Raw genomic sequence first — 19,435 nt, 5'->3', positions numbered from 1 at the left:
TTTCTTAGCGTATGGTGGTTTTTATGCATTCATTTTGTATTGTTTTTTTTATGTTAAGTGGATATAAAAATGTAATAAAAATTATATTTAACACTTTCATAATAAATATGAATTTTCACGTTCACTTGTAATTTTATGTAGGATAAAACTATTTTAATTAATTATTTTGCTATGGACAGTGTTTAGGATTTTTAACAATTTTATTATTTTATTATCTTTAATAAAAAATTTAAAAAAAAAGTTTCATAACTGTTATGAATTTCATTTGTTTATTTACAGCATGTGCTTTGATATTTATAACATTTTTCAAATACAATTTATTGTAAACAAAATATTGTAGTAGTTGAATCACTACGTACTTGTACGTTATATTTAATACTTTAGTTTTAATATTAGTTTTATATATATATAATAATTGTCTAATAATCATGTTATAAATACGTTTTATATTTATTTGCATAATTTTATATATTTTTACCGTTTATACTTTTGTGTGGTATAATTCAGTTAAATCACGACTCACGTTAGATAGATTCTGACATAGAAGGACAAACTAATTGTGGTTAAAATGCATATGGTTGACAAGCATATTTAATTTGATCGAATATTATAATCAAGCTTACAATAATATTCGAGTAATCAACGTATGAAGTATCACGAATTTATTGGAGTTACTAAATTAATACAATAAAATATAAATGTATATGTATCTTATTAGTACCAATACTATGTCGAGATATTAGAGGTCCATATCCTATGACCCGTGTAACTCACCACATTATGAAATACAACTATAACATGATTTTAGCTGAAATATATAATAATATTTTAGATCCGTAAATATTAATTTAAACACAGCACGATATTTCATCGACAGACAACACACCAAAAAAACTTGGGTTTGTAGAAAATAATAATTATAGTTACATTTACGATGATTAATATAACAGCAAAAAATTAATTTAGAATTTTAAATCAACAGTACGTATATTTCTGACTGTCGAATGATTACAGTTGAATGACCAAACCACTCGTACTTCCTTTTATGTTAAAAAAAAAAAACAAATTAAATTGATTTATCAAAAATAATTATTTGTATTCACATAGTATTAATAACAAAAGACATAAAAAATTTTAAACAGTGTAAGAAACTTATTATATTTTTATATAATTTACCTAAATGAAAACTCTTTGATTTGATTTCTTTTTAAGATATACATTTTTATTTCATTATATTAAAATAAAAATCGTTTATATTAAATACGTGTTAAATTGGCAATTTTATATAGTTATATAAAAAAAGAGTTTGATTAAAATGGGTTTTAAATAAGCAGTAATAAGAAATTGGTAATAAAATTATTAGCCACAACGAGAAAAACGATACCATAAAATATAATTTTTTTTTGGAATGTGAAATAATTTATATTTTACCCCTCATTCATTTTTTGTATTCGAGAAACTGAGTACAACAAAATAAAAATAGAACGTTATTGTACATTGAGAGGGTGGGTGTTAAAAACATTATTTATACAATACTAACAGAGATGTATCATGATGATATTATAACTTATGGGAAATTAAATTGAATATGTTTTACATTAGTTTAGTTAAATATATTCTCGATATACGTTTACTTCACTTATTTCTTGTACTATATGTAGTATAAACAGGAACTTTAAGCAACTCAAATAGCAGTTTGATGAAATAAAAAAAAAATAAGAATTCTGAAACGTATTATTTTGTTTTATTCTTATAAATATACATAAAAATACAGTACTTGGAAGTAAAAACTATAGAGTGGACAATTACATCACAAAAAAACTACTACAGGTCTGAAAAAGAAGGGGAAAAAAACTAAGAAAAAAACCGTAGCTAAACAGCCCAAAGGCGCCAGGCTCCCAGTGGATTTGGAACGGGTCGGATGTCACTGAAGCTTAAACTACATGAAATGAAAAAAAAAAAAAAACATTTGAACTCGCTGAGCGTTATGTCAACACGTTTTCCGATAAAAAAAATAAATAAATAAAAAACATGTATATCGTTGCCAATGTATTTCCCTAGTACGTAAAATCTGTTGGTGCGTAGAAACGAAACGCGCGTTCGAGGAACAAACGAATCGACGAAGGAAAATCACACCGAAACCGGTGGTCGATAATGCGTAAACGTTTTTGACGACCGGAGTTGCCGGACTTGATGAATAACAAATGCGCGCGGACGGTTAGTTTGCGGAACACGGCGTCTCGCGTATGCAATTCCGGGTCATAAATGACGTTGATGTACGCCCGTACGCTCGCGCGCCCTAAAATAAACATGATGTTCCCCCTCGTACCGCGTAACCGTACTAATTAAACCGTGAGAAACGGACCCCATTTGGTGGAGTAGTAGGCGCGCGTACACGTGTCGTGCACTAAAAAGCTGTTAAACCTAAAATACCCCCGGTGTTCCCGTTTGATTTATATTCGGTTTTTCCTGAAACATTCGCGTGTCCAATGACGCATCGGCCGGCGGCTTTGTCCACATCAATCATTGAATACCGAAATGTTTAGTGATCGTAAAAATAACGCGGCGGAGAAATAAAAGAAACCGCGCGCGCAGGTGATTTATGCGTTTCGCACGCTCCCGCGGGAATTAAAAACCCGCGTTTTACCGTCACCGCAGTTCCAGCTGTAAAAACGGATTCGGATGCACACGCGTTCCGATTGTTACCGAACGTGGCCAAACGGCGACGGGAAAACGCAATCGTTTCCGAACACTTCCGACGAGATATGATTCGCTGCTGTTGACCAAGCACTTGTTGTAATTAGTTTTCCGCGGCATGCGCGCGCGCGCCTAAAATTTCAATTGAAATTGTTTTACTCAGAAAACGAAATGTACGGTGATGCTACGAATGCCGCCATGGCGCGATAATGATTCATGTTTTCGATGTAAACTAAAATCGTACTCATTATTGAACACCGTTGGTGTAGGTCAACAATAATACGTTATAATGAATAATACATATAATATATGTATTATATCGCACGATTGTCGATTTTAAAAATAAACCGTTGACGGGAAAACAATAAGCGTTTTATTGATGTTGATGAATGACGTGGCACCTACTACGTCTTTTAAAAATCTTCATTGTTCCTATAAATTTAGCAGAGAAATGAAACATGTCAACTAGCGTACTAATTAATTGATGGATAGTCGATTTATATCATCGAATCGCGTGCCAACGCTGCCTGTGCGTATACGCATAATGTTCACAATGAAACCCTCGGTGATAAAATCGTAAAACACAGTGCTGGAATGAAAACTATATTCTTAACAAGTTCACTAAAAAGTGAAATGATGTTTATGTAAATACTACCAATTTACAGAGTATAACACCGATGGACGTATACTAGCGCGGCTGTACGAGTGTGCACGATGAAAAAGATATTTTATTTTTCATTTCACGAGATGAGAAATTACGTCCATCGAAAACCATTTAAGATATGGATAAAAATGTTAATATTTAAAACTAAATTGGAACCCTTTTTCGAACATTTAAGAATAAAACGTCCAAAATGAGTGCAATGAACCCTAAAATAATTATATTGTCTGCATTTCTTAAGTTTTCCGTAGTTGACTATTTCGATTGAGAATTATACGTATCGTAGTGCCATACTGAAACGACTTTAAATGTTGCGACTTTTTTTTAATCATATTTGATCATTTACAAATAAAATATTATGTATGTATCGACTAATATATTATTACTATTATAGTATTTAAAACTTTAATAGTTGATGTATTCCAATGTAATTTATGCTCTACATTAAGTCACTCGTATCTCCTTTCTACCAATACATTTTCATCTTCTAATTCTTCATAAAATTCTGAATTTTTTGTACATTGTATACATCAATTCAATAATAGTTTACCAACAAATACTTAAACTATAAAATGTATTTTTTCTTACAAAATAAGTAAGAAAATATAATAATACTTGGTTAATAATTATACTTAATATTAGAATGAACGTGAATCAATTTTTTTTTGTATAATATCATCGCACCAATTGTATTATATTATATATTATATTTTATAATTTATTTAATATTGTAAATTAAATTAGAAAGCGGGCATTAATAGAAAAATTGATGATGAGGGAGATGTTAGTTTAAAAATAAATATCTGAGTATAAATAAATTTATTTATAAAATGTTGTATGCAGATATATACAACATAAAATAACCCACAATAACATTAATTTAATGAAAACAATTTAAAATACATTAAATTAACAATGTAATATTTATAACCATAAGATATAGTTATTTTTAAGTTATTTCAAGAAACATTTTATAAATGAAATATGGTATAACTTATACAAAATTAAATATCTTTTAATATTAACGAGTCGCTTAATTGATATGTGCATGACTTTAGCAAACATATTTGAAAAACAATAAATATCAGTACCTATTTAAATAAATTAATTCTCACACAATCTATTTTTTATGTTCAACATTTTTTCCCTGGTGTGAATTGTTGTGAAATAACATTAGTAAATAACATGTTTGAATGATAAAACAATCTTATAAGAATCAAGTATTTATACTATGACTACGAGACATTAAAATTTATAATCTATATAATTTTTGAAAATAAATGTTTGGATCGTTTTTTAAATATATCTTATTTTTATTCTTATGATTATTAAATTTAAAAGTTTATACAGGTCATTAAATGTTTTTTTTTCTGCTCCAAGTTATGATTATGTTTGTGAAGAGAAATCTCATCACACTAGAGAAAATAAAAAATAATAAATATAAATATACGAGTACAAACAAGAAAAACTATCGTAAAAACATATCATACCTATAACGAATGTTTTTTTAAATTTTTTGTATTCGAGCAAAAAGGTTGTGTGACAATCTAATTTTACATTTATATTATTTTTCATTCCTAGTTATAAATGTATATTGTGTTAACTTAACAGATGTATAAAGATTGCTCCATAAAATCGATTTTACATTTGAGACCATTGTTTATTTCAATGGTTACCTACGTCATCGCGTGAACGTTACGCATGACACTTTTGGCGGCAATACGACCACGTGAAACGACGTCGAGCAAAGGTCTTTCTATTCCGGAATTTTCTCACATTAAGGTTGTCTATAAGCAGCTATTAATCTTACAGCGACTATAGAGACAAAGACAAAAATGATTTCCCTGGAGGAAATCACTTTAGCCCCAGCGAAGGTACTCCCGATAACAGAATAAAGAATTTCAATGCTCGTTCTAATTATAAATCTAACAGTTAGCAATTAGTTGGTGGTAAAAACTTCGGACATTGGTTACTTTATTTTTTTCCCTTTACGCGATGGCGGCAAAAAGGTATTTAAGAAGCATAAAATACTTACAGCCAATGATCAGTATAGCTTTTGAACCCATGAATAATTACAAAACCCAAAGATTGAGGGTCCAAAAGGGGAACTTTACAAAAAAATAAATAAAAGTCATTGGAACAGCTAAAAAAGTACAAGTATATTTTATTTGACACACACACTCGTATATAATATACACATACGTTTGAAATTGTTTTTTCAGTCTATTAGATTACGGTACCTCGGTGCAATATAATATTTATAAAACGCGATACCTTCAGCTTCCGAAAAAAAAAATAATACTTCACTTCAAAGTATACGAAAGTTTTAAATTATTATTGAATTTCATTTTCTTATTATACATCTGTAAAAATATTACATTTTAGAAGTACCAAAAATATTATTGAACAGTTTGTGGCACACTATTTTTGATAACATTATCTGTACGATCGTACATTATATATTACGTTTTATAGGTAGTAAGTGTTATTGTGAATTCAGTTGAAAATTAATCAGATATTAATATCATTAGACAGCAGTACAAACATCAAGTATTATTGAAGTATTATTTACATATATTTAAATAATATATGAATATGACCAGAGACTATAAAATATTAATAATATATACTATTCATGATATACGTTACACGTATATATAAATATCTGAAAATATCCTCACCATAATTTATTTTTAAATAAACACTGAATTATATATTTTATTTTGATCGTATAATTTATTCTATATTTTTAAGATTTGTTAAAAGAAGATTTAATTATTTGTGTTTTGTCTTTAAATTACTAATTGGTCTGCAACTGGACCTAGATTACTCCGATCTTTAAACTTTTAAAATATTTAAATGATATTAAGTTTATGCCAAAACAAATTTGACGCCCCATAAAAGGACAAACAAGCAGCTGGCAGTTAAAAAATACATCGTAAATAAATTGGTTTTAAGTTTTTTTTTTCTCTAAAAACTGAATTATAAATATTTAAATACGATCATTATTCAAAAAACAAGTCGAAATAAATAGAATAAAAGTTAAATTATATTTTCTCAGTTTTTCTTCAAAAATATAAAGGGTGGTTAATGATTGCCAATAGTTTTTAAAACAATTTCAATAATAATATGAGTATAACGAATGATATTTCTTAGATATAATACATTTTTATAAAACAGTAACGGATTTAAAATGAATAATAAATATTAGTGACACAGGTACATAAGTCGCTTACTGTTTGGTACACGCTTATCTGATATTATAATATTATTAAATCATTGACTTGTTAGCTTTAATATTTTTCATCACTAAATCAAAATATTATTGGAATCTCATTGAATTTTCAAATCAATGCGGACTATATTACATAACTCAAAATGTTTTTTTTAACTAATATATAAAATAAAATATAACTATTATAACGACAAACCGCTGAATCGGACTGTTAACATCACAAAACACACTGTTATTAGGCCCAGTAGCCTAACCTCAATATCAGCACTACAAGAGGATCATGAGTACACATTGGATTGGCGAGTAGTGAGAGGTCATGCTTGTAGTCACGAGATTTAGGGGCCCCGAAGAACAATTACATATTGGTTTTAAGCTGTGATTTTAATCGTTTTATGTCGAGATACAATTTGATTGATCGCCGTACATATTACGTTCATTCTATGAACGGATACGGTCGGATAACGTTCAATACATTCGTAATAATCGGTGCCTTATGTTGCTTTGCCGAAGACAAACTGTTATAATATCTATATTCAACTGCTGTTTTCGGAGTTATCAGTATTTTGTGATTTCATTTCAGAAATGTCAAAGTTAAACTTTTATTGTTTGCAGACGAAAATTTTAGTACAAAATATAAGCATAACAATATTCCATTTGAATAATTGAAAAAAGTTATTCTTGACTAACATATTTTCCCTCTAAATATTATTTATTTATATTTCGAAGTTTTCTATTCATTTGCAATATTATAAATCCCTATAAGTTTGGTACTCTAAATCGTCCACTTATGATAGTTTTTATATTCACACATATTTTAAGAAGTATCTCTACTGTATCAAATTTTTGTATACAACATACAGATTTACGTCTAAAATTATATTTCAAACATTTTCTAAGTGAGAGTATAACATATAAAAAAATAAATAGATAAATAAAAAAATCTATGATAATTATATTTTGTTGTGTTTATCTATTATTTTAAATATTAATAAGTATATTCGGAATATAATATATTTTTGGATGCACATAAAACTCTAAACTTTTGGAGTAATAACTTTAAGACGTACCCACTGAATTAAATAAATAATAAATATTTGACCTAATATTAAGGTTTAATAAAGTTCCGGTGAGAACAAATGTATAAATTGTATGCGGAAAGTTTCTTTTCGTTTCGGTATGGTCAGAATAATAAATTGAATGTGGTTACATACAAATTAAAATATAGTATACAAGTCATATTGGTGCGATGTGTACGTGCGTGTGTGCTTTTTTAATTTAAAAACAAAAGTATAACACTAAACCTACCATCGATTACGTTGTTCCCAGAAAGAAACTACGTCTTCAAAACTGACGCGCCAACGCGGTAATATAAACATAAACTGTCAGGAATTCCGGTAAAACAAACATTTTTATTTTACGTTACAATACGATGTTACACGTGCGGATACTTCCGGTTATTGGACACTAAACTCAATCGTGTTCAACCCGATTTCAAAACGAAAAAAATAACAAGCCACCATAAATCCCCCTCTATCTCTTTATCGTTGTGTGTTCGCCCCGACCGTGGGTAGGCGATGTCTTACAAATTATAAGGTATTAAACGCTATACGAGCTTGTCGATTGGCACTCTAAGTAATTAGGGTCCAACTGCCGAGAAGAATCGCTCGTTGATACGAAAAATCCTCCGTCCATCATTGGCTACACGTGTTACGGCGGTGACGATCGTTCACAACAGCACTACTGGTCACAGAAACCGGCTTGGACGGTCTACAAGAAACCTACAGACCCGGGCCAACAATTATGTGTACTAAGAAATTAGAAAGCGCGTAATAAAATCGTATTCGTTGGCGTCACAGAAACAGTTGCTTACAAATATTCAAGAATCGATTTTTATTAAATGCGAAAAAAAATTAAACCATTCCTTTGATATTTTCATATCAATATGCGTGGCATCTCTAAATACAAATCGCGTCTAAAGGCCACAGAAATGTGTTCAAAACATAAAGTGCGAACGATCGAAAACGTAACGCGAGAGATATTGTTAATAATAAAAATATTGTTCCACACACAGACTACTGACAATGACGCGGTTGCTGATATTATTCACATCGAACTCTTTGTGTACCAGATGGAGGAATTTATGAAGTCGAATGGGTTTCGTCCATGAACTGCCGGTTCTATGACGTAATCGCGCCACGGGCTGTCGTTCTACCGTGAAATTCAGTTTTGGACTACGACGTCGATCAGGAAATAGTTTCTCACAAAACAATGCTGATGTAATATAAAATATAATGTGTTTCTATTTATATCGTGTGACACTAATGAAATAAATCATTGAAGCCGTCTTTGACATCGAAATATGCGGGAAAACGATCTTCGAAGACGTTTACCCTGTGCGTAAACTATGCACAATTACTATGCTGCTGCAGATGAACGAAAACGTTCAAAGTACATAGTACTTATTATACACGTGTTCACTTGAACCCCGACACAGGTTTTTAGAATTCAAACGGTTTGAATAGAACTATTGTAAACGGTCGTCTATGAAATTAACTGTCTCAACATTATTCTGATGATCTCACACGAATCGAATAGAAATCGAAATAAAAAATGAAATTATTATTACTAACCGTGTTAATAAAACCATCATAATAGTTGTTTATGAAATTTTGAAATTTCAATAAATTAAAGTAATTATTGTCTTTTTTTTTTTAAAAAAAATTTTTAGGTTGTTAGGTAAAGCTTACAGATTAATATCTAAAAGGTTGACAATGGTTGTAAATAATATCGTGGAATACACTCAAACAAAAAATATCCAAGTTTACTATAACTCACTAACAATACCACATTTATCTATATTACGGCTCAAAACTACCTTCGGGTGGTTTTTAATTTTGATTGTACATTATATATCATATTGGTAGGTAAACTCTCTACAGAGTTCATCGTTTATGAATAATTTAATATGTTCATTAAATTAATTAATTTATTGTTTTAATTTCACTTGGATACAGTGTACATAAAAAAAAAAAAAATAAAAAATGTTTTTTTTCGAATACTTATGAATATACCTAAGTATATTTTCTATCTTCATTGCTTTCTGACTCTTTAGTTTCTCTTTCTAACTGTGTAACAAACTTATTGGTATTTATTTACAACCAAAATCGTGTTTTTATTAAAACGAACAATATATGTAAATATAATAACGATAAATAATATAAAACTGTTAATACAACATATTTTAATAATAAATCTGTCAAACGAATACTTTGAACTCGAATTTTGTGTACTTCAAAAAAATATCACAGGACGTCACGTTTTATTTATTTATTATTTCACGTCGACCGTTTGTAGTATACAATTTCTCGATAAGTGATATTTTCATGAATAAAAGTTGAATGAATTTTCTATGAGAAAAATTACTTGAAGACATCATTATGTTACAATAATTGAAGTACAGAAATACTTCATTTATTGATATTTTTATTAAATAAAAACAAGACAGTTCTCATTAAAATATTGATAAGGACAACTTGATACAATGTAGTAAACATTTTTTTAACCATATTTTCAATTATAAAATTATTAATTTTCAAAATGTCCTATAAAAGCACTTAAGCATAATTTATAGAAAGTAAATATGTAAACAGGTCACAGTATATGTACTAATATTATGTAAAAACTTAACTAACGATTTATTCAAAAATGATAAAAGTTCACTTAGCTTATGATTATTATGTGCACATACGTAAAACTTTATTTTTTTATTTATTTTTTTTTTTTATTGAAATCATCATAATTTACAAAAATTAAATTTTAAAAATTATTCATGAATTATCTATCTCTTTTAAGCTAAAAGCTTGTGTTAGAGATAGAGAGTAATACAATTACATTTATACTTATTTAATATAATATGTTTGAATGAATTTCAAGAATTATTTTCAGACTTAAAATATTTTTGTAAAAGCTATTTATTATCATGTAACGGTCTAACCTTTTCCCCAACATTTTTAAACTATCTTAATAATATGAAAATAATTGTTGAATTTTATTATAATTTAAACTTTTATTAAATTTGCAGGTTTTTATTAAAAATACTTATGTCCAGATTGCTATTCAATGCATGATTTTTAGTTTAAAATGTACTATTTATATAATTATATTTTAATGTTAAAATATATTTTTTTTAATAAATAATCAATTATGGTCAATCATTAGTTATAAGTAAGTATTCTAATCTGCAGATTCATTCCTAAACTATTAATTTACCGGTTATGAATTTTCAGTGAAAAATATAAAATATTTCAGTTTTTGTTTTTAAGATAAATCTGACCAAATTTGACAATATTAAATTTAATATACTGTGATGTTTTGATTCTAGATTTGTATCCATTTCTGTTTTATCTTGCAAATACATTACTAAACATTCTTATTAACTAAGTTAACTAATATAGATATGGCAATAGTAGAAATATTTATTATTTATTAATACTTCCAAAGATGGAATAAAATTACAATAACTAATAAAAGTTTATGTTTTTAAAAAATCTAAATTATATTAGCATTGGATTACTGACTAAATAATGTATTTTATATGTTGACAATATTTTTTTTCTGAATATACATAAATTATTTACAAGGTATAATCAAATTTTCATACATTACTAGGAAAATCTTTAATATGGATCAGCTATAATTTATCTCCTGTAAAAATGTTTATTTTAACACCAAACGTTATGAAAAAAAAATGTCTACAAGAATTTGAAATTGCACGACTTGTGTATTAAACAGACACCATTCGTACTGGGTTTTTTTTTTTGTAAGGCGTGCACGTAGTCAACAATTAAAATGCACGCATGATCCCTGCAACATGGAAGGTTACTAAAGGGATGCACTAGAATATACTATTTACTGCCATATCTAATAAAATAAAGTTGATAATTTAATTACGCCCCTTAACGATGATAATCTCGAAATGCCCGAGAACGGTGGCTAACGAAATTATATGTATATCATCGTTGTGCAGCTGTTCGATAACGTTAAATAATAATAAAAGACGAACGGCACGATGTCGCGCGGGCAATTCTCTTGCATGATTCATGTAAATTATTATTTCGAAAATGTATAAGTGCAGTATATATTGAAGTAACTGAGCGACCGGTGTTGCGTAGTGCTTAGTGAGTATATTACTCACGGAGAAATGCATAATGATTTCGTGAATAAAAAAATAAAAAATAAAAATATATATATACATTTATATACTCTTTATAAAAATCCACCCGCTTGCGCTATTAAGTAGGGGTGTGACGAGGGATCGCGTTTCTTGTACGGGATGCACACAAAAGTATTGCGGAGGAGACCATTCTACCGACGAACGGGTCAAATCTGATGTATTTCCACTGCTATTGTCGGACGTTACAAATTGATTTCAGGAGTGGTACGGATGTAAAAATTCATTACCGTCGAAAAAAAGCACTGCCATTTCGGACGAACATGCCACATGATATTCCTTATGGATACGAAATTGCATATTTCTACCACCACTATTGACCGCTACGGCGTGGGTATCATGTTATATAATACGCAGTCGTTTTCTATTACCGAAGGAATGAATATTTTTCTTGCACAGAAAGACGTACAAATATAATTCATAGAGACGAGTTTAGACGCACTAAAAATAGTATTATCAATGGGCGTGAATCGTATGCGAATAACTCGATAAACGCGTGACATATTATTTACTATACATTTTTAACGCAACATAATGCCTATGCATTCAATGGTACGCAATCCATCCCGAAACGGGGTTAGTCCAGAAGCTTATAATTTCTTAAATAAATTTTTTTCTTAAGTTTGTGTCGGCTGTTGGGGGTCACAAACCCTCACCCTCCCTCCTCATCCGATCAGTCTGTTTGTGAAACTTGATAAATGATGCCCGGGAGCGAGATCCAGTATAAAATCCCTGACCTTTTTATTCGTTGTGAACAACACCTCCGAGAGGAAAACAGACGAAGGGATGATAGTTCCTATTTGACAAAAAGAATTAGCAACAGCTTTTATTTTACATTCGGTGTGTTTTAACAATCTCGCATACTTCCTCTGGGATTTTGAACTGTACGTTTTTATTTTCGAAAACCAGATGATATACCAAATTAGTTTCTCTTTTAACTGTTATGCGTATACGAGTGTACTTTTTAAAACCAACATCGGCATTTCAGATAAAACTCAATAGGGGAATCCAGTCGTTTCCATAATAAACGAAATATCCACGACTCGCTACTATAGTGCATTGGGCAGTGTAGTAAATCGGACAAAATATAATCGAGAGTATAAACACAGTGTAAAATATAAGTGAATGCATTCGTTCGCAATTAAATAAGATAGTATATACATAAAAACTGATTGTGATTTACATAGTTGAATCCTGTGAACATTTTACAACTAATTTAACATACTTTTATTTCGAATAAATAAAATCTTGCAATTGCATCCTATCTTGTACGTTTTGTAATCTTTGTATAGTGTTCAAAAAATAGCTAAAACAAGACTTGTTACTTGAATACTTAGTATTCTAACTGATTAATTCGAAAAATATTATTTTGTATAAAAAAGTTATCAATTTACTGTAGTCGACCAACATGCAATAAACCGCAAATAATTTAAAAAATTATATACTCTGTCATTTTTAAGTTTATTGAAAACAACAGAACTTTAAATTTATTTTTAAATCATAAAGTACTATTATAAAATTAAACTGAAACTTAATTTAAAGAAATACTTACATTGAATATGGAATTATCACACTTCCAATATTATATATTTAATTAACTATAAAATGTATCATTTCATTATTTTATAAAGAAAATCAAGACAAAGGAAAAAATTCCATTCTTAGTAAAATATTTTTAATTAAATAATAATAAAAGTTTATTAACAAATTTTTTTTCTTAATATTTGAATTTAAGAAAAAAATTATTCTATAAATTATTGTAAATTATTAATAGCTTTAATTTAATGTAAAATGAACTGCTATCTACGGAATGTGAAATATTATAAAAAATGATTCTAATAACATAGTTTAATTTGAAAAAATCAGATTAAGTTTAATTTTTTATTAATTTTCATTTTGCAAACATTAACATAAAAAAATAAAAATTACAATTTTACCTACAACGGAATTCAATATTAATATTTAATATTAATTTATTTAGAGTGTTCTCTCTTTATATGTAATTTAACTATCAACAATTTTAAAACTACATTTTAATTCTATGTTTATTGTCTGACCGATGTAAAATAACATAAACTAATTTTTTCCTAATTTGGAAATAACAAATTTAAAAATTCGGAATTTTTAAATAACTGCTTCTTTCAACAGGTATAAAATGTATTTAAATTATATAAATTTGGATCGATTCCTGCAACTGTAATAAAATTAACTTATAATAAAATATATACAAATAGCATAGATTTGATGACTTCGTGATAAATTATATCACATGAATTCTAAACAAATTTAAATTTTTTCTGTAACAAATATCTAAATTTTATTATTTTTCGATGTTTATTTTAATTTTCATTATATTTATAGTATTTGAAAACTCAAAAATATCAAATGTCGTGAACGCGGTTACCAACACTAGCAATAATGAATCTTGAATTAATAACGAATAGTCTAATAGTTGTTTAGCTCAAATGAAACTTGGTCTAACATTGTTATATGATTCGGACTTAGTTTTTAAATAATAAAATTTTTAATGTTTTGTTACAACAAACAAGTTGCACATTATATTGAGTTTTTTATAACGATACAAATATATATATGTATACTACAATTATATACATGGTGTGATTGTGTGTAAAACAGTCGTAAGTTTATCCGTCAAGCTTAAATAATGGAGTTCTTTCATATAAATATCATAATTAAACATCTACGGGTATAAACACGCAACATTTTCATCGTATAATTCTTATACAGTACAATAATTTAGATGATTTATATCTGAAACGATGAGAGTTGTTTTCATAGACTATCAATTATAACCACAATGAATAATGTTCTTGATTCTTGTAAATGTAAAAACAATAAGAATCGTGAAACGGAACAATTGGTGAAATCGACAATTTTTACATGTTCACATTAACGATGGACAAACGGTTTTTATTGTAATTCGTCAAACACTCATTTGAATCAAACCACTTAAAAAACGCAGACCCGAGACAAGGGAATTTAATGCTTTAATTCATAACGTGGGACCATTAATAATTAAGTTTACTTGACATTTGAGATGAACCAATGAAGTTGAATATTTTTACGCGTCATCATTACGTCATTACGTCCGTCTTCCAATAAAATGCCGTCACCGGCATCAACTACTAACATCACTAAGTTTTCGTGATACTTTAGATATTTAAAACTTTTTCTGAGATTTTTGCGGTTATTTTCAAATAATAAATTTCAGATGAATAAAATTCACAGAAAGGCTCAACAAAATAATATGTACAAATCAACAAACAAAAGCTAAATTAATTCGCTGAAAAGTTAAAATGTGTGTGAACGATAAATAAAAACAAAAAATAAAACTAACATATAAATGAATACATCATTATTTTTAGTTTATATTTGTTCCTTATTAACAACACCCAATTTTACTCATCGGTTGTTTATTAATTTTCCTTCCCATAATTTTTTGTTCGTCTTTCAAATATTATTAGTTGAAACATTGTTACAAAAATCTTAAGTTCTAGGATACAGCCAAAACTTTTGTGACAAATATTTTATTTCAAAAAATGCCAACTATGGGCGTTAAAAAATACTTGAATACATTTAAAATTCAATTTACCTTTAATATATAAAAACATGTTATTTTATGTAATTAAACGAATTAAATTAAATATCCATCGATTATTAACTACTTTAACTATAATTTAAATACAATTTTTATACTTCAGTATTCACTGAATCAAAATATCTACTTCACCGGTCGGCTTTGAAATTTTATTAAAATATTAATTCTAAATTTGATAATTTTATGTTTATATTATTAAGGATAAATGGTATAGACAAAATATATGTTCGACTGTAATAAAAATTATAAATATAATTTAAATATTTTAAATGAACTCATTTATAAAAAAAATAATTTGAAACGAGATTTGTTTGAATTAAATTATTTAATTTAACTAAATCTGAGCCTGATATAGTATCGAATTAGTTTTTAAAAACATAATACATAATAAATTTAATAGCTATTTATTTATAATATTATAATATAAGGTAATAAAATATGATGTTTTTTTTTTTTTTTTGATAAATTCTTAACCAAAATTAATATTTAATTTGTTTGTGAAATATTTAACTTTTTAATAATATAATTTAAGATTACTCTGATCTTATTATAAGTTATGATAAACGTAAATATATTTAACTTCACTTATTAATAATTATTTATAATTATATCGTGCAAAAAAAGTATTATACACCTAATTTATAATGATATGTTGTCAAAAAAAAAAAAAAAAGAAAGAAAGAAAAATAATCAAAAATACAACAAAATAATGAAATTTAATTAATACTACTCTCAAAGTCCGATGTTATATTTTAATGTTGAATTTTTTAATGATACATTTATTTTATTTTTATATGTAAATAACGTAAATGTAATAAATTTTTTTTTATGGCTTATATTCTTCTTTTTATTTTCAATTTAATTATAATTCTTAGTTTTATTTCATACTTTTTAAAAGTATTCAATTTATGTACTCACGATTTAATAAAATTAAACAAATAATATTAACCAAAGTTTTGTTGAAAATTATTATTCATTTCGAGACGATAGAATTAATATATTACGTGTAACAGTTTACAGTAACAGTAACATTATTTAAAAAAAAAATAAATAAATAAATAAATAAAACAAATTTATAAAAGTGAAATCCATGAAACAAATACTAATATAAGAGTGTGTAAAGAAAATTTAAAGCGACTAAAAAATATGTTACCTTGATTACTAGCGTCCAGTAAGGTGTATGTTATCCCGCAAAGAGTTAAATAATTATTAAATCACAAGCAGCCTAAAAGCCGGTACTTTTGTAGTAGCCGTGTAACAGTTACGCGCATCTCCGTCCACGCACCAATCGCGGAGCACGTACAACGCTCCGCTTAAAGCGCCTTCGAACTTTGGTCGTTTTGATAGCATTTTTTTTTTGCGCGTAAAATTAAATAACATTAAAAAAAAAAAAAAATTAAAAAAATATTTTGTAAATCAAAATGAATCGGAAATTAATCTAATAGTTCTCTAAATAAAATTAAATAATGTATCGAATTCACATAATAAAAATCTGCAGTGCGTTTTACGACAAATATAATGTGCATAATATACTATTGTCGAGCATTTGACCAAAATAAAATAATAATTAACTCGACACAGCTAAAAAATTATTATTTTGTACATTTATACTGTAGATTTTGGACGTTAATAACAGATGTATTGACATTATTCAAATAATATTCGTAACTTAAATTTATATTTTTTTTATTGCCGTTTTCTTCATTTTTATATTGATAATCTCTGTAAAATATTATATGAATAAATATTTTGTTGAAATGTATTAATAAAAGTCTTATATTATATTATTTTTACACGAAATGAAATAAATAAATAAATAAAAGCTTAGCCTGGAATATTATTTGTAAAATACGACCGATTTTGAATTAAAAATTTATCATCAGGTATAGTTAATAAAATTGCGACTGAATACAAAAAAATATAATCACACTAAATCTACTAAACACAGTCCACTGTTCTTATAGAACATAACTAATTAAAAATAAAGGCTAAAATATTGTACAGCATACAATAGCGTGAGTTATTTTTCTTTTTAAAGTTTAGTATGAAAAATATAATTTATATTAAAAACAAATGTTCATGACATAGGTACAACAAGTAACAACAATAAGAATATCCGATAAATCAAAATTTATTTCGTTCGACCATATTAGTTCAATATCCTAATTTCAAAATTACAAAATGATAAATACATCACGTACACATGTCCAAATTAAAACCATGATAAGTAATGTAACCTAACCAATATATCGACTTATCGACTGTGGAGTGATTAAGTGGCAATGTTCTAATGTTGTGCAACTTCATTTGATGTTGAAAAATACAAAACTACAAAATGTGTTCGATTATATTGGTCAAGAAAACGACTAAACGTATAATACGTACACTTCACTTCACTTTATAGTGTTTCACGGGTATAATATTGATAAATATTCAAAAATTGTTTGAATAATTCATAATTTAATATTAGCTGTGAATTAAATATGAAAGTCCTAAACTATTTAGTATTGCAATTTTAATGGTTTAGAACTCAAAAAACTAAGAGATTAAGTACGATATGATAGAAAAAAAATTACTGTAGTAATATAACTCATTTTTAAAAAATTTAAAAAAAAAATTATTTACTTTTAAAACAAATGACAAAATGACATATTTATCAGATTTTTTGATTTTTTTTTTTTTTTTTTTAATATTATAGTTTTATCCTATAGCCCTATATTATATTGTATTACTAATATCATATATATCGAACGAAAAAATATTTCCCATGTAAATAATTTAACTTGATACAATTTATATATTATATATTTAGCATTATTAAAACTCTTGACGTTGGGATTATTGTATTAAACATTATATAAAGATTATGCAGCGAGAAATATGCAGTAACAGTTTAAACGCGTAAACACGTTTAAATATAAATATAAGGAAAGAAAATATCTTAATATATTTATATAAATATAGGTAACAATAATAATTGGAGTAAATTAACTTAACCCCGTGGTGTAATTTTGATCTCGAATGGTAATTGAAGGGATGCCGGGCAGGATAGAGATATAGATTGATGTTTAAATTATTAACAGTGCCCATAATTCTGCATAATGATGTGTTTGAAGCATAGTTAGTTCGATGGTCTAAATTTAAAACGTGTTTGTTGACTCACTGTTTGCGATGGCAAGGAACAGATAAAGGCAGACGTGGTGTAATTTTTAGATAGGCAATATTTAAATATTTTTAAAAAAAAAAAAAAAATTTAGTTCTAGTTTTGTATTGTCTATTTTCCACCGATGCAATAAGTAGTTAAGACGATAAAGAAACGCAAAGGAAATGTGGTTTATTCTTTACAGTGACTATTCACTAATTTAAAAAAAAAACAAAACTAATTATTTTGAATACTTTCTACAATGAAATTATATATCGTCCTGGAAGGCGGAGTTAACATTAAAATGTACAGTGTTTGATCTTGGATGATAGTAGATATTATAGTAAGATAATAGTATCGTGAGGCTTTAGAATATATGAACATTTTAATAATTCTGAGTTATAAAATCATTAATTCTAACAAAGGTATGATTAGTATTTATATTTGAATAACAAAGAAAAAATGTAATTAAAATAACCAATAACTCGTATTTTACTAGAAGTATTCAAAAAAACTTATGTATATTTTTGTTTTGTTTTAACTTTTTTTTCCTAGCATTATGTAGGAATGATTAATTTAATTAATTAATGAATATTTAAACATTTTAAGATTAATATATTTAAAAATATTAAATCCATTTTTTGGTAAAATTATCAATTACTATCATTTTATTTTTTTAAAGCATCTATAATATGTCTATCTTGTTGATCTTTTTAAATTAATGAAAAAAAAATTATAAAACATATTATAAGTAAATGATATTTATTAGAACAAGAAAAATAAAAGGAATGAAGTAACAATATTATATACAAAAGTAGTGAAGATATCAAATGAAAAATTTATATTTTATA

At 26.9% G+C, this 19,435-nt stretch overlaps 1 protein-coding gene across 2 annotated transcripts in view; it reads right to left on the bottom strand.

Moving 5' to 3' along the window:
- The window catches only part of LOC112692355 (tachykinins-like), a 38,515-nt gene extending 21,822 nt beyond the window's left edge, over nucleotides 1-16,693 (bottom strand). Inside the window, exon 1 of one of the 2 annotated variants that reach the window (XR_003149410.1) lies at nucleotides 16,596-16,693. The gene's annotated coding sequence lies outside the window, so the exon portion shown is untranslated. The remainder of the gene's footprint in view (nucleotides 1-16,595) is intronic. The other variant, XM_025567005.1, reaches the window with a different exon arrangement.
- Between the last annotated feature and the right edge of the window lie 2,742 nt (nucleotides 16,694-19,435).

Source organism: Sipha flava, unplaced genomic scaffold (genome assembly GCF_003268045.1).
Source record: "Sipha flava isolate LNK unplaced genomic scaffold, YSA_version1 73_pilon_pilon, whole genome shotgun sequence".
NCBI lineage: Eukaryota > Metazoa > Arthropoda > Insecta > Hemiptera > Aphididae > Sipha > Sipha flava.
This window is presented reverse-complemented; position numbering and strand designations above follow the sequence as displayed.